This window comes from Elephas maximus, chromosome 4 (assembly GCF_024166365.1).
Source record: "Elephas maximus indicus isolate mEleMax1 chromosome 4, mEleMax1 primary haplotype, whole genome shotgun sequence".
Lineage (NCBI taxonomy): Eukaryota > Metazoa > Chordata > Mammalia > Proboscidea > Elephantidae > Elephas > Elephas maximus.
This window is the reverse complement of record NC_064822.1, coordinates 186,433,698-186,457,767: the sequence shown is the minus strand read 5'-3', so window position 1 is coordinate 186,457,767 and position 24,070 is coordinate 186,433,698. Positions and strand designations below refer to the sequence as shown.

Here is a 24,070-nt window from a genome sequence, read left to right as displayed (position 1 = left end):
GAGACCCTGGGTGGCCTGAGCCGATGTAGAAGAGGAGGCTCGGGCCCAGGTCAGTGCAGATCAAGGATCTGGCCATAGGTCAGAGCCCAGGCACTGAAGACCTGGGTCCCTGTTACCTCTCACCAGTTCCTGGGCCTTGATTTCTCCATCTTAACGTGGGCATCAGCACCCGCCTCACAGGGTGAAAAGGGACCTGTGAAGGGCCTGGTGTCACTAGTGTCCACCCAGGGAACTTGGACTGCTAGCCACATGCCGAGGGACAGAGCTGGGACTTCAAGCCAGGCCTCCTCCCACTGCTGCCTCCCTGAGATGGATTTGGAATATGAGGTGGTCGGGCTGCTTCGTCCCTACCCCATCTGCCCCACCCTTGCTTCCACTGAAGCCAAGCCTGTGGGAGTGGGCTGGGCTGGGTTATCCCACCCATGCAAGGCCTGCTTCCAGTGGCTGCTGGTGAAGGCTCAGGAGCCCCTGAAGCTGCCCGCCTGGGCCTTCAGGTTCTGGGTCCCTTCCCTGGCCCAGACCAGCCCTTCCCACCTCCTGGGAATTTCCTGGCCTCAAATGCCAGCTTAGCTTCCTGCTATGCCACCTGAGGGAAGCTACCTCCCTCTCTGAGCCTCATCAGGTAAAATAGAGCCACCCCCCCCCCATGACCACCTCCTTTAAGATGCTGAGTGCGAGTCTTCTGGCACACATTCGGTGCTCTGTGAGCATTCTTGAATGCCTCCATCCCAAGAACTCCCAAGCACAGCAGTGCCCCGTGATCCTTATCCACGGTGGACGTGCACCCCTTATAAACCATTCACTCTGGGGCCAATTATAAACAGACACATAATGGCCCCTATCTACAGAGATAAAACAGCCTTCAGAGACGCACCGCTGCTCCTCCCCGCCCCCCCCCCGCCCCACGCTGGCACGCACTCTCCGCAGTCGGGGGTGCTCCCCTCCCTCCTCCAGCCTCCTTCCTCCCCGCTGCTCCTCTTCACCCTGCAGAGGTGAGAGCAGCCGGGGCGTGATGTCAGAGGCTCGGCTGATGTCACCACCCTGGCCCTGTGACTTCACTTGCCTGCTTGGGCAGGAGGAGCCGCAAGGAGACTGAGGGCTGAGGAACTGCCCCCCCCCCCTTTCTTCTCCTTTTTTCCCTGTCCCCTCCTCCTGGCCTCGGCTCTGGAGTTGTCTTCCTCCTGGCCAGCCGGCCGCGGGCTCAGCCACAGGGCTCTGGGGCAGGTGCCAGGGAAGGATGAGGCCGCAAAGGTAAGGGCGTGCGCGGCGCCTGTCCCTCCGGTCGTGAAAGTTTGCTCTGGCTGTGAGGCGTGCCCGCTGGGCGCCCCGCTGCGCTGCCCGGCTGCGGCTCCCGGGGGTGGCAGGGCGGGCGGGGCCTCCCGGGGGTGGCAGGGCGGGCGGGGCCCCCCGGGCATCCCTCTCGGCTGTGTCCCCATCAGAGGCTGCAGCTGCTCTAGTGGCGGGCAGGAGGGGCGCGGGGGCTGCTCAGGGAGTGCCGTGGCTGGGGCAGCAGCAGGGGCGTGAAGGGCAGGCCTGGGGTCAGAGTCCCTGGGGCTGGGTCACTGCCGCCAGCCCCTCTGCTCCAGCGTCAGCCACTGCCGGGACCCGGCGGGGAGGGTGAGAGGCAGCGGGAGGCGGGCGCTGCCTTCTCTCTTTCCTCCCCCGCCTCGTTTCTAGGCATATCGCCCCCCCCCCCCCCGCCCCAAGAAGGCCATTTGTCAGTGGCTTGTGGGACAAAGGAGGGGGCAGTGGGTGGTCTGCCACGAGTTGGGCGATGGGCACCGAGCGCGGGCAGAGAGAAAAGCCAACAATTAAGAGGCAGATCGAGGGCTCTGCTCGCTCAGGCTGTCGGGGGAGCCGTCATTTTGTGTTAGCGTGTGTGAGTCTGAGGTGGGAGGAGGAGGAGAGGGGAGAATGACAGGAGAAGGATTATGACATTGTGTTGTCTCTGTTTGTGGTAAATGCAAATTTGGCACCAGCGGCTTCCCGGGGGAAAGCAGCAGCAAGTAACCCAGGCCAAGGCCTTGGCCCAAACCCGCTGAGGGAGCCCGCAAGGGGCTGTTTGGGGTTTTATTTATTTATTTTTTCCTCCCTTTTTTCTGCCAGGCGTGCGCTTCAACCATTTATTTTTACAGTGAAGTGCTGGAGACAGGCAGGCAGCATGGCGGGGAGGAACTGGGCCTCCCCTTCCTCAGCGTGCCAGCCCCCTCTTCATGCTGTGTGAGGCCAGGCCACTCGCCCACCCCCACCCCCTGGCGGTTGCCCCTGCTCAGCTGCCTCCCTCCGCCCTGGGCTGGTACCTCTGCCCCCTGCTAGGGTCATGGTCCTGTCCTTCTCTTAGCCTCAGTGTTCTGAAGTCCTGGAAGGCTACTTCTGCCCACAGCTGCTTCCCAAGGGTGACCAGACATGGAGAACACAGGACACAGGCTGGGATGGGGCCTTGGGGACAGATTCCTGGGCTGGGCCTGCTTCCAGTGTGGATTCTGCCCAGGAGGCTGGCCAAGGGCTCTGCAGCCATCCAGGCGTTTGCAAAGTGTCCCGAGACTGGTACTCCTCTGGTAGCCAGTGAGGGCGGGGAGCATGAGCCTGAGACGGCCAGGCAGCGGCCACAGCCTGAGGCTCCGGGCTGGAATGGGGCTCAAGCCCTTGCAGGGACCTAGAGCTCTGGGCTGTGAAGCCAGGAAGGTGTCCTCTGTACAGATGGAGGGGCGGAAGAAGGCTGTGGTCACAGGGTCCAGCCTGTCACCCGTTAGGCCTCAGCCCCTCCACCCCAGGAGCCCCTCACCTGGACTCATTGTCTCCTCTTTCGCCTGGTCAAGTTCTTCTGGATTCAGTCCACCTCCACCAGAAACCTCCCCTGCCCTCCACCTGGATGGGCTTGGGGCCTGCGCTGTCCTCCCACCCCCATCCTGGCTCACAGCCTTGACCTGTGGCATGTCTGTCTCCTGTCAGGACCTTGGGTACAGGCCCCCTTTCTGCATCCCCAACACCTGCCCAAAGCTGAGCACAGAAGAAATTTATGCTTGGAGGTCCAGGGAGCAGAGCTAGCCTCGGAGACACCCCAGAATGGAAGAGCGCCCCCTCCCTAGGTGTGATGGGCCCACCTCTTTTGGGAAAACCTTCCCTCTTTGAGTTTTTCCCCATGGAGCTTGGCATGTGGGGGCAAGCCACAGCCACGCCTGAGAGGGGAACGCCGCCTGAGCTGGGAGCCTCCTGCGGCTAAATGACGAGTCTCCGGAAGCCGGTGGTGGGCTCACTTATTTACCCTGGCGTTTCCTCGGGTCCTGGACCCACAAGCCAAGCCGCAGAGAGGAGCCAGGGTGTTGTGAGAGCAGGAGTGGGAGGGACAGCTGCCGCCTGCAGGGCTCTGGTGCCCTATGGAGCTCTGTGTGCCAGGTGGAAAAGGAGAGAAGTGGAGAAGTTCTCCCTGAGGTCAAGATGCTGGGTCCACGCCAGGCCTGGGCCAAGATCCTCCTGACCAGAAGTGCTGGGACACCAGGCAGGCCAGTCACAGTGAGGGGCCGGCTGGCCCCTGTCTGCTCACATCACCCAGCCCAGGCCCAGAGCACCTGCCCAATAGGAGCTGGACACCCTCCTGGCATTCTGAGATGGGGGAAGCACAGTGAGCCTCCTCCCTCCAGACACCCCCAGTACGACGGACTAGGGGGCAAGCTCCCAAGATGTTTAAAAGGCAGTGACCTGGGTGTAGTAATCCCTGTCTGCAAGCTTGTTGTGGGGATTAAGGAGACAGGAGTGCAGTACCTGCCTGCACACAGCAGGTGCTTAACTAATGACTGGTATGGTTATGAGGGAGCTGGATTGCTAGCCACCTCCAGGCAAGGTGAGAAAAGTTCTCCCTGGAGGTACCTCTGTGAATTCTGACAGGGCGATCCAGACAGGCTTCATAGAGGAAGTGGCATTGGAGCTAGTCCTTGAAGCAGGAGTAGGAGTTTGGGCTTAGCCTTGGATTAAGGCAGGGGATAGTGTACCGTCAGAGGGAAAAGGGAATGCAGAGGTGTCAGGGTGAGAGGTCACCCCATGTGGCTGAAGCCTGGGATGTGGTAGGAGGGGTAAAGACTGTGGAAGAGGGGGCCCCATTTCTCTTGGCAGTGGGAGCCAGTTCCAGAGGAAGGGAGAACCTGACCTGATGACAGAGGTGGCAGGTTCCACACAAACATCTCGGTCATTGCAAATGCATCTGCTAGGTGCATTTATGTCTTCATACTTCCTGTTCTCTGCAGTTCTGCAAAGCCAGCTGGTAAGAACCCGGGCCTCTCAGGCTGGCCTTGGGGTGTCAGGGACTCCAAGACGGCCACATATATGAATTTAAGGATGAGCCTGGGTTTTGTTTTAATTCGAGTCTCTGGAGTCCAAGACTGGCCCGGGCCACGTTCTGAGCTGGAGCCACCATTGCCAGGGAAGCAGTTTGGATGCCTGGTCAAGTCTCTGACTTGAGTGAAGGTTTCTGGAGCAGCTCCTGCAGCCTGGGACCCTCAGATGATTGGAAGTTCCTGCCAGGGGCCAGGGTGGCTACACCTCCCAACCCAACCCATCCCCTACTGAAATGGCAGAACGGCGGTCAAGGCCAAGGGCTCGGGAGCCAGGCTATCTTGATTTAAATCCTGGCTCTGCCACTTACCAGCTGTGTGGCCTTGGGCAAATTGCCTGCCCTCTCTGAGCCTCAGGTTCCTGGGGGTAATAATAGTACCTACATCACAGGACTGTGGTGAGGATTCCGTGAGATAATTCTCATGAAGCAGTCAGTCTGGCTCCGAGAGGCCCTCAATAATTGTTAGCTTAATGAAAAGACAACCCAGGATAGTGAAAGTTCTAGTATCTTGTATCTGTGGGACAATCACTCAATCCCTCTGAGCTTCAGTTTCCACAGCTGGAAAGTGGGGGTGGTAACTCTATCTGGTAATAGTAGCAGGCACTTAGTGAGCACTTACTATGAGTCCTGCAGGCTTTCATAACTACATATTAGCTCATTTAATACAGGTTGGCATGTGATAAATACCTCTTCCCATTCCACACTACATGTGGGGGCAGGTGGGAGCCAGGGCAGGGAGGAGCCCCAGAGATCTGGTGTTTTCTGGGTAAAGCTAAGCTGGCATCCGTGGTTGGTGTGTACAAGACCAGAGGGAACTGGATTGTGGGGTGCAAGGCATGAAGGCCAGCAAGGACCCACCCACCACTGCCTGGGGCTGGACACCCGGCAAACATGGCAGAGACCTGCCCAGTCACTGATATGTGGCCCCCACCCCGGGCCTCAGTTTCCCTATCTGTACCATGGGGACTTGGGCCCACCACCTCTCAGGTCTCCAGCTGCTTGAAGGCACTGAGACTTTCCTGTCACTTTGATTTTCTTGGATGGTTCCCACATAGGTTGTAACTTGGGTGGTATCTTCTGCCCATTGATTTTCCCAGAGAGGGTGCTTCTCCTCCTTCTGTTCTGCAGTCAGCCAGCAGATGAACACCTCTGTGCCTCACCTTCCTTCTGCACCACCCACCCCCACCAACACCCTCACCTGGGGTGAGATGAGAAGCTCCCTGGAGGGCCCCTGAGGACGTGGGGCTGCCCTGTCACCACACAGCTGCCCCAGCGCACCCAGGGGTGGGCAAAGGCAGGGCTGAGGGAGCCAGGAGAGGGGCCCCCAGCTGTCTGAGAGTCACCAGGTCCACGCTTGGCTTTGTGAGGACCGAGCGGCTCCTTCACTCTCCCTTCTCCCCTTAGCTTTGGAGTCGTCTGGGCTCACCCCCGGCTTCGCCCTGTCCGAGCTGGCTGTGTGGTCAGGGTGCTGCATGCCCTGAGCCTGATAGCTCATGAGATGAGTGATCCCCCCTCCCGGGACACAGCACTCAGGTGCACAGTCCTGATTAAGCACTTGGGCGGACGCAGCCCTCAGTGGCAGGTGATGCTAATGGCCCCATTCTACAGATGAAGAAGAGTTGAGGCCCTGAAGCTTGCTTAAGGTCACACTGCTCTCCCCTTTCTTATTTACACTCCACTCACCACCAAAAAGGTGCTGGGGCAGATGGTGCTGTTTGAAGCCCATCTGAGGCAGGACAGGTAAAGAGAGCCCACAGACCACCGGGGAGGGAGGCTGCGGAGATACGAAACCTGCGATCAGGTGGCGATCACAGGCTTCCCACTACTGCCCACAGGGGGACCTGTCAATGGGAGAGCAGTCAGCAGGTGTGTGGGGAGAGGGGGCTGGCCTGCACCGTGAGGGACCTTGAAGAAGGTGCAGCGTCACTGGGGAGAAAGGGGGTGTAGGCACCTTGCCTTCTCAGTGCAGACCTGAGCATCTGGGCCACAAGAGGGGTCCAGGAAAAACCGAGTGGATGCGTGGAAAGTGACAAAGGAATGGACAGTGTGGGTGGGACCCGTGGGTCAAGGGCCTGGTCTCAGGGACGGACACGGAGCGCCAGTCAGGGCCAGAGGTCCTCACTTGCCAGGTACGGTGCCTCCAGGCCTTTGCATGTGTTGGTGGGGCATTTTCACTCACCTTCACTTAGCTGGGACCTAGGGCTGCTAAAGGGCGCCAACCAGAGCCAAACCAAACCCGCTGCTGTGGATTCGGACTCGTAGCGACCCTAAAGGACAGACTAGAACTGCCCCATAGGGTTTTTAAGGCTGTAAATCTTCACAGAAGCAGATTGTTCTGTCTTTCTCCTGTGGAGCAGCTGGTACGTTTGAACCGTACGTAGTTAAGCCGAACACTTAACTGCTGTGCAGCCAGGGCTCTTCCACCCACTAGCTGTGTGATCTTGGGCTAAGTACTGCTCTGAGCCTCGGTTTCCACACCTGTAAAGGGGAGTGATAACTGCCCCTATTGTTTAGGGTTGTGAGGATGGCGGGAGCTAATGCAGGTGGTACACTAAGCACGTGGTGAGAGCTTTGGGAATGCCCACTTGTCGGCCTCTTCAATCACTCAGGCCCCTTCATTCACTCAGCGTTTACTGAGCACCTGCTGTATGCCAGACACACCACCAAACACCAGCCTCTCCTGTGCCCTGGGCTAGGCTGCCAGCCTCAGGGCCTGGGGGTTGTGTCTGGTTCTGATAAGCAGGTGGAACAGCCTCAGAGAATCGGTGTGTTGGCTCCCACTGCTGGTGTGACAGACATCCTGATGAAATACGTCACTTCTACACATTTTGAAAGGAAATTTCTAGAAAGCTTGCTTAACCCTGGAAGTAGCCTGAACTGTCAGGTTCTAGTCTTGACTTTGCTGAGGGATCCTCCCTCTCCTGGTCCTCGGTATCCTCCTCTTTAAAACGGGGCCGTAACCAGGCCCACCTCAGAGGGTTGATTATATGAGATTGCTCGTGTGAAACGTGCTCTGTCAATTCAAAAGTACCTCACAGCTGTTGAGGTCTTTCGGTTCTGTTTCTGGTCATTCGCGAGACAAACAAGCACGGCGGATGTCTGTGTGGTGGTGTGCTGTGTGCTGACTCAGGGCATGGACTCGATGGGATGCTGGCTCTGCTCTTGAGGGCTTCCTGAGCGGTGGCCTTGCTGAAACCCTTGAACCTTGTTACTTCCAGAGAATGTAGAAGCCCTCTCTGACAGCCTGGCCCCTTCCGTGGGAAGCAGTGGTAAGTGTCTTGTCCTGTCTAATAGTTCTTTCCACAAGCGCTTTTGGAGCAGCTCCGTGTGCTGGGCACTAGGCCGGGTGACCTGGATGCTGCGGAGGCCCAGAGGTCAGCCCTGCCCTCGAGAGCTCGGGCCAGGAGGAAGGATGCTAAACCTCACACCCAAATGGCCAGATGACCGAGGTTCTGGGGTGGCTGACGGAGGGCCTGGGCTTTTCAGAAGAGGCTCGGCCACAGGACAGCTGGCGGCATCATTTATAAATGAATGTTGGTTTGTGTCCTCTGTTCCGAATCCTTTGGTGGCTCCCCCTTTACCCTTAGGATAGGTGGCCTGCAGCCTATCCTGCTCCAGCCACATCTCTGTCTCCTCTGCAGCTTTCTCATTTGACTTGTTACACAACCTCCCTTCCCTTCCTGGAAGACTGCTTGCACCCTCCTGCCTCAGGGCCTTTGCCCATCCTGTGCCCTCTGCCCAGGGCTCTCTTCTAACCTCGCCATGTGGCTCTTACCTGTGTGTGCTTCACATCTCAGTTCAAGTGTCCTGGGCCCCCAAGACTCAGAGTCCCCATTACACGCCCTCTGTGCACCCGCCACGCTCTTGCTAATGCTTTGTGCGCTGTTATCAAATGATTATACTGTGATGATTTGCTTTCTCCTTAATGCCCCCGCGGGCCCATAAGCTCCATGATGGATGACAGGGACCCTGTCTTTCTTGTTTACTGACTTGGGCTAAATGCCTGGCATATGACAAGGGCTCAATTAATGTTTGTTGAGTGGATGAATGATGAGTATTCAGGTAAGGCTTCATGGAGGAGGTGGCTTTGGAATAAGACTTGAAAGAGGGCCTAATTTCAGTCTGCAGGGGAGAGGGAAGGACATTCCTGTTGAGGGGAGCTGAGGGGCACATGATGGGAACACAACTCGCTTGGTTTGGCCAAGAGACAGAATGGGATATTGGAGAGAAGGTTGCAGAGGTGAGCTGTGGCCGGAACAGATTTGAATTTTAAGGCCACTTAAGACCCACTGAAAACTGGAGCCGGGGGAGGAGGGCCGTAGAGGGCTTCTGGATCATTGCGATGAGCCTGCTGCAGGGACAGATGGGCTGTGGAAGAGGCTTCAGCCAAAAGGACCCAATGAGAGTTGGAGAACCCGTCGTCTCCTGCTGCTTTCTCTTCCCCCAGAGTCACACATGCGCTTCTTCAGGCGCCCTCATGAGCTCGCAGGGAGAGACCAGGCAGTGACGAAAAACCTCAAGACGGTGTGGCTGCTTCCGTGAGACAGTCACCTCGGTGGAGCGCGGCAGGGCAGCCACTCAGGAGTCACTGGAGGACGAGGGGCGGGGGAGCCTGTGTTTTCGTCCCTCAGTGCCTCCCCAGGTGTGGACAGAAGATGAAGCAGAAACGTTTCTACCCAAGCCCAGCAAACAAGACCCACATCAGTGCCTTTGGGAGGAGGCAGCTGATAGGGTCAAAAGAGCCAGGATTCTGGAGGAAGATCTGGGACAAACCCCAGCCCCGCCACTTAGCAGCTGTGCGCCCTTGGGCATCTGCTTGGCGACTCTGGGCTTCAGTTTCTTCGGCTCTGAAGTTGGGAGGGTGGGGCTGCTGTGGTGAAGGTTAAGTGCAGTGACATGTGAAAGCCCCAAGCACAGGGAACTTGAGGCTCAGCAAGCAGTGGCCATTATCCTGGCCCAGGTTTTTCTCCACGTTTTGAATTCTTCGCAGGAAGCTTGGGTCTCGGCTTAAAATGAAGTGCACGTCAACAAAACAGGACGGAACAAAGTCTTTTCCCAGCATGCCTCAGCATGTGGCACTGCCTCCCTGTGGAGCCCAGACAATGATGTGGCTAAAAGTCTCCAGCTTTGGAGCCAAAGGAATCCCAGTGGATTCCCTATTGTTATCTCATGATAAAGCAGCAGTGCAGGGACTCTGCAGCCCAACTTGCCTGGGTTCAGATCCCAGCTCTGCCGCTTCCTAGCTGCTTGTCCTCAGTTTCCTCATCTGCAAACTGGGTAGTAACAGTACCCACCTCCTAGGGTTTTGTGAGGATTAAGCAAAGTAATACAGATTTAGAGTGTTTAGAACAGGCTTTTGTCACTGCTATTGTTATATCAGGAGCCTGGGTGGCGCAGTGGTTAAGAGCTTGGGTGCGAACCAAAAGGTCAGCACCTCTAATCCACCAGCTGCTCCTTGGAAACCCTGTGGGGCAGTTCTCTCTTCTGTAGGGTCACTATGAGTCGGGATCAACTCAGTGGCATCAGGTTTGCTTTTTGGTTTGGTATTGTTACATCAGGGAAAAAGAGGAATACCATCAAAGAGATGGATTGACACAGTGGCAGCAACAGTGGGCTCAAGCATAACGATGATTACTAGGATGGCGCAGAACCAGGCAGTGTTTGTTCTATTGTACATAGGGTCCCTGTGACTCAGAACAGACTCCAACAACAACAGCAAGTGTTGTATCATCTTCACTTTCACTCTTTGTAGTACTGTGGGTGACGCAGTGGGAGCTCTGTACTCAGAAGGCTGAGTTCAAATCCCAGCTATGCCTCTCGTTAGCTGTGTGACCTTGGGCAAGTCTCTTAACCTCTCTGTGCTCTCATTTCCTGCTCTGTACACTGAGGATGGTGATCCCTGACTCACATGATTGTTGTGAGGAGTGAATGATATTACCAAAGAAGGGACCTGACTCCCTGGAGGCACAGATTGCTTGACCCCTTCCACCGCCTTTCCCATTTACAGCCTCATCAGGTTGTTGTGAACACTGAATGAGATGGTAAAGGGCAATCTGCACAGCGCCTGATTCCTAGTGTGCTTGGGTTCCTCTGGGCTGGATCGTCATCACTAACATTATTATTTTGTGAACATGGTGCCCTACCCTGCATAGGGCGTCGGAGACCCCAGGGAAGCTGAGGTGTCTGCTCTGCAAGTGCTCACAGTCCAATGGGGGAGACTGACACAGTCACTAACAGCCCAGGGGCCCCAGCGAGGAAAAGGGTAGGGGCAGTGTTGAGCGGCAAACCTTCCGAGCAGAGGTCACCATGAGACCCTGTGAAACAAATTCATGCCAAGTGCATCACAAGTAGGAGGCCTTGCAGGAGCCCTCCCTCGCCCATGTCTGCAGCCTCATCTCATTCTTCGGGTCCTATACTGGGCACCCCTGGGGACAGTAGGCGGCTGGTCCCCGTGCCTTTAAATACCATTTGCCATTGAATTGATTCCAACTCATGGCAACCCCATGTGTGTCAGAGTAGGACTGTACTCCCTAGGGCTTTCCATGGCCGATATTTTGGAAGTAGATTGCTAGGTCTTTCTTCTAAGATGCCTCTGGGTGGACTTGAACCTCCAGTCTTTTGGTTAGCAGCCAAGTGCATTAACTGTTTACACCACCCGGGGATTCCTCCGTACTGCTAAGTCTGTATTCCCTGGCTCTCTGTTTGATAGATAGATAGAGCCTCCCCTGAACTTGCCCCAGAAAGAATGATTTGTAGCCCCTATGCCCCCTCCATTTTTTTTTTTTTTTTATGCCCCCTCCATTAGGGCTAAGAGCCCAGTACACAGCAGGCACTCTATGGAGTAAGGGTGTGGCCAGCTAAGCCCTCTGCCATGTGTGCATGTGTGTTCTCTTCAGCCCACAAATGATGGACGCCCCCTCCCCCCGGCCCTGCTGTCTGAGCACTCTTAGGCCCAAGGAGGTGATCCGTGAACACCCTGCGCCAGAAGGAAGGGCATCCACCCACGTGTGGCCTGCAGCCTTCCCCAGGAAGGCCTCCAGGAGTGGCAGCTGGCTTTGCATGGGGATAGGCCCAGCAGGCCAGTAAAGTACTAGGCGAATGGGTGAAGGTGCCGGTGAGGAAGCATGCTGGGGGGACTTCCCACTCATTACGCAGAGGAGGCCTTTGCACGTTGTTTCCTGGAAGACTCTGGAGACAAGCCCAAGCCCCAGAGCAGGCATTCCAGCCCTCCCTCTGGGCGTGTGAGAATCAGCAGAGGCCCCTCCCGAGAGGAAGGAGAGCTGGGGCACCGTGAAGGAGAAAGGTGAGGGCTACATGTGAGCTCATGAGCCAGCAAGAGGAGGGACAGCAAGAGGAAGGCAGCGACATCGGCTCACTTCGCAGGAGTCGCTGATCTGCTGAGCAGGGCCAGTGTCCTCAATCAGTCGGCGCTGACAGATGGCAGTGGAATCGGTGACCTAGAGGCAGAAGGCTCCATTTGTAATCCTGGAGCTGCCTGGGCGCCTGGAGGAGGGCAGAGGGGTTTGTAATAAAGGGAGTGACACAGGGCTTCCAGAAGCCATCACCGTTAGGAGGAGGGAGAGGATTAATTTCGCTCCTGGAATTGATAGCACTGATTCAGTTCAATAAGTGTTTTTCGAGTGGAGCGGGTTAGGAGAGAAAAAAAAACAAACCAAAACTGTTCTTTTCTTGAAGAGCTCAAAGTGAGGTAGGGATGGGATGAAACGAGGAAAGAATGGAAGACTCTGGCGTAATCAAAGGGAAGGGGCTCCCGGGGTCTGTCGCTGGGATCTTGGGTAGCACTTAGCCTCTGAGCCTCGGTCTGCTCGCGGGTCATAGCGTGACCATAGCACAGAACTGTCGCTGTTGTAAAACTGTACTGAATTCTGTATGCAGCTCTCTCTACATTCCCATGACACCTTCTGAGTGAGGTCGTCTTAGCTCCATTTTACACCTGAGGAAACCAAGGCTCAGACAGGTGACTTGGCTGGTCCAAGGTCCAAGAGCACAAGAGTAATCCAGATTCATCTGTTGGCCATACGCCCACGCATGTTCTTTCTCCAAATGGCACCCAAAGGTCAAGTGACAGGCCGCCAGGACAGGGAGGTTTCCAGGTGGAGGTTGGATGGGCAGGGTCTGGACAGGGCCTGAAGGAGTAGGCAGGGGCTGCAGGGCTGGTCTCAGGGCAGGAATGGAGTGGACAAGAGCTTGGGCTCTTTATCTGTGTTCTTTTCCTTTAGAATGAGGCTTTGCCAGGGCTTGTCACCATCTAATTCGCGCCCCTTGCCCCTGGTCTGAGACCTGAGTGAGCTGAAGGAGAGCTGCTGAGGAAGGGGGGAGGGGAGGAGGAATGCTGGGGTATGAGACCACAAAATTGAGGGTACCCCCAACACCAGATTTCAGGAAGCTCCCTCGCATTCTCCCATTTTTGTCCAGAAAACCTGGGTCTGTGCTGAGAGTCCTCCAGCTTTCCCTCTGAGACCTTGACCCAAGCAGAAGCCAAGCTCTCGTGTTTAAAGGTTTTGGTGCCTGAGAATTGGAAAATGAAACTCACAGAAGAAGAACAATGGGAACGGCCAGAGGGCAGGGCCTGGGGGCTGTTCAGCTCAGACCCGGAAAAGCCCAACACCCCCACCTAACATACAGGAGGTGCTGGGGAACCAAGTCCCCAAGAATGGCCCTGACCCACATGGGAGCTGGGTCCCCACTTTGTGAGGTTGGCTAAAAGCCAGCAGAAATCACTGCCCTCTCCCAACCACATCCTCCTGCCTGGAGGCCCAGAGCGTTGAATCCCCTTCCTGGGAAAGCCAGTGTTGACAAAGCCTGAGGCTCTGGTTACATGGGGTGAGAGGTGAAAAGGTAGAGTCAGGCTCTGGGGAGCTGTGTACTGCAAATATACTGCAACCTGGAGCCCCAGGTCTCGGTTTTGATCAGCCTCTACCTGTTGCCCCAAGCACTTTGCTAATTCCAATTTACTTTCAAGTTGGGTTGCTTCAGGGGAGAAAACCACTCACTTCCCTAATATCTAGGGCAGATGGGGGCCTAATTTAGAATCACCAGTTTTAGCCATTAATAGAGCCTGACCCAAGTCATGGTATTTTCAATTGCCTCATATGCATGCGAAAGCTGGACAGTGAATAAGGAAGACCGAAGAATTGATGCCTTTGAATTGTGGCGTTGGTGAAGAATATTGAATATACCATGGACTGCCCTGAAGAATGAATAAATCTGTCTTGGAAGAAGTATAGCCAAAATGTTCCTTAGAAGCAAGAGTGGCGAGACTTTGTCTCCATACTTTGTACATGTTATCAGAAAAAGTTTTTTTTTTTTTTTTATCAGAAAGGATCAGTCCATGGAGAAGGATATCATGCTTGGTAAAGCAGAGGGCTAACGAAAAAGAGAAAGACCCTCAATAAGATGGATTGAGATAGTGGCTACAACAATGGGCTCATATACAGCAATGATGGTAAAGATGGTGGAGGACCGGGCAGTGTTTCATTCTCTTGTACCTAGGGTCACATGTGTTAGAGCCAACTGGACAGCACCCAACAACAGGCCTGGTGGTGCAGTGGTTAAGTGCCCAGCTGCGAACTGAAAGGTCAGCAGTTCAAACCCACCAGATGGTCGCTGGGAGAAAGATGTGGCAGGCAGTTTCTGTAAAGATCGCTGTATTTTTTCGTAAAATAATGTGACTACGTAAATAATGCGTCCACATGTAGAATGCGCTATAGCATGCCTAGGAATATAATGCTCAGGAGGGTTGTGGCAGTTTGGTAAAAATATGGTAAGCCTAGGTGTCCCTATAGGGGGCAGTTTACTCTGTCCTACCAGTCAGACTCGAGTGGCAATGAGTTTTTGAGTCATCTAGTCCTAACATCCCCTCTTTCTCAATTGTACCAACTGGAAACAGGCCCAGAATAAAACCAAACCCGTTGCCGTAGTGACCCTACAGGACAGAGTAGAACTGCTCCATAGGACTTCTAAGGAGCGACTGGGGGATTCCAACTGCCCACCTTTCGGTTAGCAGCTGAGAGGGGACAATTTAGTCAGGTCACTAGGTGAGTGAGTCAGGGGTGGGTTACAGTGCACAAACACCTCCGTGTTTCTACAACAGATTTTCTTAAGATAGTCGAGCCATGCTCTTAATCCATAAAACCTACGTCAGTTTTGCTAAGTAAGGCAGGCCGGGAAGGGTTGAGGCCTTGGCACCGCAAGTCTTTCACCCTCTCTCCAGATTAACTCAGGGCCCTGGTCTGAGCAGCCGAGCGTTGCAGCTTCCTTGGGCCAGGGTGACTGACGTTTGAGCGGCTATTTTACACTCAGGGTAGGTGGACATCCCTCCTCCTCGCTTTTATTGCTGGGGAAACGGGCTCGGAGCGGGCCTAAGTCTCTGGTCCAAGGACACCTGCGCCAAAGGGCGAGGCGGCAAGGAGCGGGGCCTGGGAGGGCGCTTCGGGGGCAGAACCGCCCCCACGCCCGGCCTGACTAGGCTGGTTAGGGGGCAGGAGGCCGGCCCTCGCCTGCGGGCTGCCCAGGCTGTCGGCGGCGCGGTCCTGGCGCTGGAGGCTCCAGGGAACTCCAGAAACCCCAGCCAGAGACTCCGGGCCACCAACTCCCCAGAAAGTTGGCTCGCGGCCACCTAGGAGACGGCCCGGAGCCGCGGGCCAAAATGGCACTGGCCGAGCGGCGGGGTGCGCGAGCTGCGTCCGGCAGCTGCCAAAGGACCGGCCCGCGCCAGCCGGACGCCGGCGGGGGTCCCGGCCCGCCTCGCGCTACCTCCGCGCGCCGTCGCCGCACGCGGGTGGGCACGCGCGCGCCCGCAGCCCCGCCCCCTGCGCCCCGCCCCCGCCGGCGCCCCGCCCCGCCGCGCGCCCTCCCACCCGCCCGCGCGCCGCGGCCCGGAGCTTCCCCATTGGCCGCGCGCTGTCACCTGACGCTCTGTTATTTCCTGTGTGTTGGGAGAATGGAGAGAAAAAACCCGGAGCCGAGCCGCTTTCGGCCCCTGAGAGGCGGCCGCGGCCTCCGCCGGGGGAGCCCGCCCTGAGGCGCGCCCGACCGGGGAGCCAGCGCGCGGGCCAGAGCGAGCCTCGAGGGGCCGCTGCCCCGGGCCCAGCGCCCGAGCTGGAGGCGGCGGGGGCTCCCCACCCCCACCCCGCGCAGCGCCGCTCGCCGCCGCTCCCTCCCCGCCCTCCCCGGGCGGAGGCCGAGGGGACGGGGCGGGGGGCTCCCGCAGGTAACCGCCGCCGGGGCCCGGGTGGGGGAGGGGCTGGGGCCGGGCTGGTGTCGGGGCTGGGGGGCCGAGGGCAGCGGTCCCGAGGGCAGCGGTCCCGGCCCGACCTGGGAGCGCTGACCCCCCGGACTCTGAGGCCGGGGCCGCTGAGGGGAAGGGGCCCGGCGCGAATGGCCCTGCGGGGTCTGACCTGGGAGTGCGGCGCGGCGGGGCCGGGCCGGGCCCAGGGGTGCTGAGGAGGGGGCTCCGGCCTGGCGTCAGGGGCGGAGGGGTCAGGTCCCCCCAGGGTGTCGGCCCGGCCCGGGCGTTCGGCGGGGCTTGGGTACTGGTCCTAACCTGAGGATGCTGGGGGGACGGTACCTGCTCGTCGCGGCCTGGAGTGCAGAGGCGGAGGGTGTGAGCGGGTGGCGCTCGCCTCGGGGCCCCCGGCAGCCCCGGGAAGCCGGGGACCCCGGCCTTTTAGCTGCGGGCCGGAGGCGAGGCCGACGGGGCGGAGGGCCGGGCTGCGGGCGGGGAAGGGCCGCGCCAGGGTACGGGGGGTCGGAGCGCGCCCCGGGACGCTGGAAGGCCGGGCACCCTGTACTGCCATGTGAACACCTGAGGCCATGTGGACGCGGCGGTTTGTCGCCAGTTGGGGGCGGAGGGCAGGTACGAGCTGCGGGGCGCCCGGGTTCGGCGCGGGGGCGGGCAGCGGGCGCGGGACACTTCCTGTGCGGGTTCTCTCCTCCCCGCCGCGGGGAGCAGGGCGGGTGTCTCCGAGCCGGTGGTCGCGGCGAACCAGCGCTCGCGTGGGGACCCGGGGCGCTGAGCCGCTCGTGCCTTTTTGGGGGGAAAGTGGTGGTTGAAGAAGAGTGGCTGATCCGACCGGGCCCGCTGCGGCGGCGGTCAGAGGTGGAATGTGTCCTGTGCGCGGCGCTGGGAGTGGAATTTGGTGAGGTGGGGGGTGTCGGGGAGCGCCCGCCTTCCGCGCTGTGTGGGTGGGGATTATTGTCTGTTTTTGTGGTTGTGGATACTAGCCATGTCTGCCTGTCTGTAGTCAACCCTTCAGTTTGCCCTTAGGGGACAGAGCAAAATTAGGATTTCCACCCCCTTTTCCTCTTTGTTTTTTTTCCCTCGAAGTTGAGATGATTCTGGTAACGGCTGTAAAATGGATGGAATTTTCGAGCTATTATCTAACAGGCAGATCTTTGCATGATAATTGGACCCTTATGTTAACAGCCTCAGTGAAGAGTGAAGAGTTTTATAAAACATCTTACGTGGGGTGGCAGCTTGGTGGAGGGGAAAGCTGCATGAATTCCGACTTGGGAGACCAGAAGATCTACTCCAGCTTTGCCACCAAATAATCTATAATCCTGGGCAAGTTACGGATTCTCTCAGGGCCTTAATTTCTTTATCTGTTAAATGAGGACTCTCCTCCAGGTGAAACATTACAGGTGCTTGGTAATTTTTTTTTTTTTTCCTCCCATCTTGTCGCTTGTTTTAGCCATAGGCAACTTTTTTGAGAAATGCAAGCTGTACCTTACTTGGCTTTTAAAGTCTATTTCTGGTTTTAGTTTCCAGTTTCTTCTCCAACAGAGCATAAAACTTGATCAGAGCACAGTTTTTCCTGACATTTCAGGCACTGTTTGTGTTTCTCAAAAGGTGCAAGTAGTGTGTTATACTAGCATGTGTTGAGTGAGCTTTGTACTGTTTGTCTTTGTGGAAGAAGAAATTACCAGAAAAAAAAAGATTGCAGAAAATATTCAACTCCTTGGGAACTGTGGATAACGTAGATGTGTTTGGGTCTGTATGTATTGATTGGCTCCGAGAAGTTTCAGGATCGTTCTATGCAGGGCATTGTGGAGGGATCTTAATTAAAGTTCTTCCAAGGGACGTTTGGCACTTGGCTGCCTTTTGAAATTTCCAGCGTCAATGTTCTTAGAGTAGGGATGAAGTGGAATTCCGTAGTATCTCCTGTGAAAAACAGTATGCTAGTGGAATTAATTGTCACCTCAGGGTGCACCAATTATTTGCATCCCCAATTTATTTCTTAACGGTAGCCCGATGCTTCCTCTCAGATGCTGAAGAACCCCAATTAATTTCACTGATTTTATGTTTTTTTCTTGAGGGCCTTAGGCCATGCTTTTGACTGATAAGTACTTTTAGACCAACCTCAGAAGTTGGTCTTGTTTGTTTTAAGTTTCTACCACTAATTTTAAGTACTGTGATGCTTGAAGGGCATGTGCCTGTGTTTTTCTGAGATTACGTTTTTACTCATTCCATACAGTTTCAGAAAGGGTCTTAGCAGTGGGATGTGCTCACAGAGTTCACTTTGGAGATGCTGTGTTGATACCAGTTTTCTTGTATGTTAACGTCAGACTTGTCACATAGGTCTGACGTTAACATACAAGATCACGTGGGTAGATACCTTTATGTGGCTACACAGATTAATTAGTTGGATTTTCCCAAAATAGGCAATTTATTCTATCTTGGTAGTTGAATTATGATCTCGTGTTCATTGTGGCATTTTAAAAACCCTGGTTATTTAAACGTTGAGTAGTTACCACACACACGTGTGTTTACGTACGTCTTATAACTTACCAAACAAACAAGCCAAACCTGTTGCTGTTGAGTCGATTGCCATTCATAGCAACCCTATAGGACATAGTTGAACTGCCCCCTATAGTTCCCAAGGAGTGCCTGGTGGATTCCAACTGCTGACCTTTTGGTTAGTAGCCGTAGCACTTAACCACTATGCCACCAAGGTTCTCTGTAACTTACAAGAAAATAAAATTATTAGAAAACTTTTATTCTATTTATTTGCACGTATGAATGTGAGAGGAGGTTGTCAGATCTGTAAGATGTCAGGAAACATGGGTTATAGTTGCAGTACCGCCCAGCTGGAAACCCTCGTGGCGTAGTGGTGAAGTGCTACGCTGCTCACAAAAGGTCCACAGTTCAAATCCACAAGGCGCTCCTTAGAAACTTTATGGGGCAGTTCTCTGTCCTGTAGGGTCGCTATGAGTCGGAATCAACTCGATGGCAGTGGGTTTGATTTGTTTGTTTGTTTGTTTGCCGCCTAACTGGGTGATCTTGAGTAAGTACTGGAACCTTTTAGTGGTGTACCTTTTTTTTTTTTTTTTAACTCTGTAAAATGAAAGGGAATATAGTTGAAATGATTATATCTGTTTAGACCAAGAAATTAGAATTGCCGTGATGTGGTGAGTTCACCTTTTCATCATATAGATAGGAAAGGTTGCAAACTTTTTTTTTTAAACAGAACTCAAGACAGACTCAGTCCAAGGTATTTTAAATTATCTTACAAAATTCACCTAGCGGACTTGAGAGTACTAAGTCCTGAGAGGTCATAGAGCCTGTGAGGGTCAGGGCTTGGTTGTGACCCTACCCTCCTTGGCTTCAAAGTCTGTACTAGGGCCATTATACTTCACTGCCAGCTGAAGGCACAAGCCAGGTAAAGGTAGACACTGCCGCGGAATCGAAATATTCTTGCCCTGTTCCCCACCCCCCTTTTAAACTCCAAATCTGAACTCTAGCAAAATAGTGGAGAACATGGTTTCTTTGACTGTGCCATGTGGTTTAGCGGCCCCAGGGGGTTTTCTAAGCCTTCATTTTTCTCATACCTGGCCAGTTTTGCCAGTGCATCTGAGATTTAATCGTAAAAAGTTTTTTTTTTTTCATACATTAGTTCACAGAGTTATATAATACCTAAGGGGCTATCTCTCATCTTGTGTTGCTAGTTTAGAATGCACAGGAATGATACGCGGTGACTACTCTCAGTTTGGCCAGGTAGGACTCAAAAGATACACTTAAGAAAGGTAATCCTCTCCCCAGTATGCCTAAATGCTCTTTCTCATGGAGGCTTTGTGTTCAGGGCTCCTTAGTGGTCATTAGAGAACTGTCTGGGGCTTCCAGCTCTCCTGCCTTCGTTTTCTTTTTGTGGTGGTGAAAAAGAAATAAAATGAAGCAAAACAATAAAAGTTTATTTATAATGGAGAAAAGCAGTACATCAGGGTTATACATTTGAAATATAACGTACTGAAATCAAGGCTTTCATAGAGTGTAATTTGGTCACATTGCACTTAGCCTGCATAGTTTTTTGATAATTAGTTAGACTGTTGAACGTCGTTTAATACCTATACTGTGTTCAGTATGGGTGAGAAGGTTCTCATGGCAACAAACACAGTCAGTACTTTTTGCGTTAGAGCTGTGTTTACTTTGTCGGTAATGTGCAAGACCCAGCAGGAAGATGAACTATAACTTGAGTTATTGGTGTATCTGTGGCTTGTTATCTGATGCTTCATTGTGGCGAAGTTAAGAGAGAAAACATTAGCTACCGGGGAAAATATCCTGTTGCAGTATGTACATGTAAGCTCTTCTGTAGGGAGGGTAGAAGTTAATTGGAACACTTGAGTATCTGCCTGATTGGAAGATGGTTTCCACGTTCGAACATAGCATCCCTGAAAGTGGGTTAAGGTCCTCCTGTGTGTGTTCATACTTTCATTCATTAGCTAGTATTTTTAAGTGTTCTTCTAAGCACAGGAGATGCAGTGGTTGGCAAGATGGAGAAGGAGCCTGCCCTGGGAGACTGTAAACAGTGAATAAATAAGAATGTCAGGTGGTGATAGTGGCTGTGAAGAAAACAGAAAGATGATAGTGACTACTTCAGGGTGCTCATGAAGATGGTCCCTCTCCTGAAGCCTTTGCTGCCAGCAGGGCAGTCAAACTTGATACGTGGGCTAGATGGAAGTGGCATTAAACAAAGTAAATAATTTACTTTAGCCTTGAGCATCTTGAGAAGTTAATTCCAAGAGTGGAGGTGGGTTGGTTGAATTCTTGCCTCTGCTTTTATCTTTACGCTTTGTACGTGGGGACCTGGTCAGAAGAGCTTAAGGGAAGTATTAATGATACCTTGTAAAGCTAAAACCACCACCCATCTCAGTTTATGGTACCGTGGTGGCTTTCATGTTGCCATAACGCTGGAAGTTATGCCACTGGTATTTCAAATACCGGCAGGGCCTGCCGTGATGAACAGGTTTCAGTTAGGGCTTCCAGATAAGACAGACTTGGAAGAAAGGCCTGGTGATTTACTTCTGAAAATTAGCCAGTGCAAACTCTGTGGATCACAGAATAATACCATCTAAGACTTTAGCTTGTTTAGTTTGGCCACGTTATCAGGAGGGACCAGTCTCTGCAGGAGGGCATCGTTTTGGGCAAAGTGGAGGGTCAGCGAAGGCAAGGGGTATCCTCATTGCGATGGACTGGCACAGAGGCTGCGAAAGGGGACTCAAGCGTACCAGCGATGGTGAAGATGACGCAGGATGGGCAGCTTCTCCCCCTTCTGTTGTACACGGGGTCCCTGCGAGCCAGCCGACTCGGTGGCAGCTAACAACAAAGTCTATGAAAGGAGAGTGTTGTCCGCCTTTACTAGTCATCCTGGTAAGAAATGAGGCGCTGTTACAGTGTTGGTCAGAGCTGGCCAACGTCGGAAACATCCTTCGGTTTTGGTTTTGTTTCTTTGGGAAATTATGATCACTTTACTGCGTTAAAACTTAAGTGACTTCTGTATGCAGGGCACTCTGCTAGGTATTGCTTCAAGTGGGCATCTCGAGTGACGGACTGGGACTTGGGTGGGGAGGTTATTGAGGGAAGAGGCTGTGGCTGGAAAGGAAACAGTGCAGGTGGAACAGGCCTCGTTAACCGTAGCCAGGAGGGTTTGTCCTCTTTTAGTCTTTCTCAGTCAGCTAGTGTTCATCATGCCTTCTCCTGCCCTTTCTATAGTTTCTGATTGTAGAATTACAGAGCTAAAGAAACCTAAGAAACTGTCTAGGCTACCTTTTGACTTTACAACTCAGGAAAGATGCCGAGAGGATGGTGACTTGCCCAGAGTTACCCAGCTTTATCCTGACAGTCAATGTGAGGACTCTACCAGCTAGGCCAGTGTTCTTTCCACCGAGCCCCACGCTCTCAGTAGAGGATAGATAGTGGCCCCTGAGTGGGAAAAGCCTGTCAGTAGTAACGTACTCACTTAGGAAAAAGCCCGTGTGGTACCAATCTTAAGAACTCAAGGAAGAGACAGCACTTCAATCTCAAAAGGAGGGTGTGGACGGAGTATGTCTCAGGAAGATAGGTAGCCTTGGTTTCTCCTCCTGATGATGTGTTGGTCCAGGATGGGTGATGTGGAGCAGCTCTTCCTTTCCCATCCATGTTCAGTCTTAGTTAGTTGTGCAATTAGGGTGAGGCCTCTTAGATGTAGGGTGCGCTACTTATACGTGATTCAAATTAGGTTCTAAAATTCAATAGTTAAGGCCCCGGGAGTCTTAAGTTCCCTAGCTCAGTTTCAGTGGAGCTCAGATTTCATGTCTACATTCTAAATAGGAAGCATTACTTTGGGAGTCTGTAGATTGTGCCTGACAAGGGTAGGGATTCCAGACAGCAGGAGCAGAGCTACTCCCGTGGCCATTTCTCTGCTCTGGCAGGCCAACTACCTGGGGGCAGATTTTGGATCTCTTTTCAGAAATGTAAGGGCTCTCTTGTGGAAAGTCTACATGATGGTCATCTATGGAGGCAGCACAGCTTAGAAGAAGGTTATGTGGCCTTACCTGGCTCTATCACTTAATAGCAGCGACCTTGGGGGTTTTGTCTGAGCCAGAGTTTCCTCACGTATAAAAGAGGTCTACAAGGTAATGCTGGCGCAACAGTTAAACACTTGGCTGCTAACCAAAAGATTGGCAGTTCGAACCCACTCAGCAGCTCTGTGGGAGAAAGCCGTGGTGGCAATCTGCTTCCATAAAGATTACAGCCAAGAAAACCCTCTGGGGCAGTCCTGCTGTGTCACGTGGGGTTGCTGTGAGTTGGAATCGGCTCGATGGCGTCTAACAACAACAACAAGGGTAGTTGGGAGAAGGAACTAAAGTAAGAACAGTACACATAGTGGCGTGCACTGCCTGCAGGTGCCGCTCGGTGCCTAGTACCCGTTCGTGAAACAAGTGTTCCGTGTTGTACTGTGTACCAGGCACTGGACTGCAGCAGGGCTAGCCCCTGTCTATCCTGTGGATCCCCCATCTTCACGTACCTGCTCAGCTGTAGTTAGGTGCCGTCAGGTCGGTTCCGATTCATTGCAGCCTTATGTAGAACAACGAAACGTTGCCCGGTCCGTCGGCATCTCCGTGATCTCCACGACGGTCGGTATGTTGCAGTCAGTTGTTTTGTCTGTTGTGTCAGTTCAGTAGAGAAGGGCAGCTAAAAAGGGAGCAGGGGGTGCTGTACCAGGGCATGTAAATTCTGCTTTGAAGGTCATGGAAGGCTTCCCGGAGGAGGACCTTTTCCTCACCTCCTCATCAGCCTGCTTCTCTCTCAGCTGTCTCCTCCCGCCTTTGTAGCTTGTTCCTCCCCCTCTTCTCCCTGACCCTTGGTGTTCTCTGGACCCCTCCCCCCTTTTGGTATCTTCTCTCCCTGGATGCTCCTGTGTATCTCCAGGCTTTAATGATTGTCCTTAAACTGATGACGGCCACATTGGTATCTTCAGTTAGACCTCCCCTAGCTCCTCCAACTCCTGCTTGACAGTTCTGCGTGGATATCTCCTCAGTAACTTGAGCTTCCTGGGTCCAAAACAACGCTTATTCCCCACAAAATCTTTCTTCTCCTTTTGTCCCTTTGTCTTTAAATGGCTCTACCACCCACCCAGCTTCTCAAATCAGATTCCCCCTTTTCTTTCACATCTAACTCATCACCGAGTTACTGTCAGTGTTATTTCCGTAACGTGACTGAATCTGTCCACTTCTTTCATCTCCACTGCTACTGCCCTCTGTGCTGCTGTCTTTTCCTACCTGGAGCACTATGATTGCCTCTTAGCTCACCTCCCTTTTCTACTCCTGTTCTCTATTCCACTTTGCCCAGAACAGCCAAGAGTCACGCATCTCTCCCTTGCCGAAAACCTTTTAATGGCTTTCCCTTGCGCTTAGAAAAAAAAATCCAAACTCCTTCTTGTGGCTTACGAGGCCTTGAGTAACCTGACCTCTCTCTACCTCCCTGATCGCCTCGTTTACTGCTTTGACTTCTGTCCTCTACCTACGTTAGCTCTTTCGGCCCCTGAAGGTGCCAAGCTCTTTCCCACTTTGTGGACTTTTTAAATGCAGTTCCCTCTGTCCAGGACACTCTGGCCAGCTTTTTCTCATCCTTCAGGATTTTTGTTGAATGAATAAATAGCATGAGTTAGGCATCAAAGGAGAACAGATGCAGAGGAAAAGTGCCCGGAGTGCATGTACAAGGGACTAGAAAAAATATATATATAAGAGATGTGTTTGAAGGATTGAAAGAATGTGTTTGGTTGTAGCATAAGTGGAGTTGTTCAAGCAGAACACCTAGGAGTCAAGCAGCCAGAGTTCGAATACACTGCTGATGCGAGTATAAGATGACACTTTGGAAACATTTGGCAGCTTTTTTAAAAGTTATTTTAAAAAGTTAAACACATGTCTACCCTACAACCCAGCAGTTCAGTTCCATTTCTAGGT

General features: G+C 53.6%; 1 protein-coding gene across 6 annotated transcripts in view; it reads left to right on the top strand.

Moving 5' to 3' along the window:
- The window catches only part of TCF20 (transcription factor 20), a 182,443-nt gene that overhangs the window by 77,918 nt on the left and 80,455 nt on the right, over window positions 1-24,070 (top strand). For 3 of the 6 annotated variants that reach the window (XM_049884512.1, XM_049884507.1, XM_049884511.1), the window contains exon 1: window positions 15,285-15,563. The exons of 2 other annotated variants lie outside the window; for them this stretch is intronic. The gene's annotated coding sequence lies outside the window, so the exon portion shown is untranslated. Of the gene's footprint in view, window positions 1-6,648; window positions 7,600-15,284; window positions 15,564-24,070 lie in introns of those variants that run through there. One more of the 6 variants, XM_049884510.1, reaches the window with a different exon arrangement.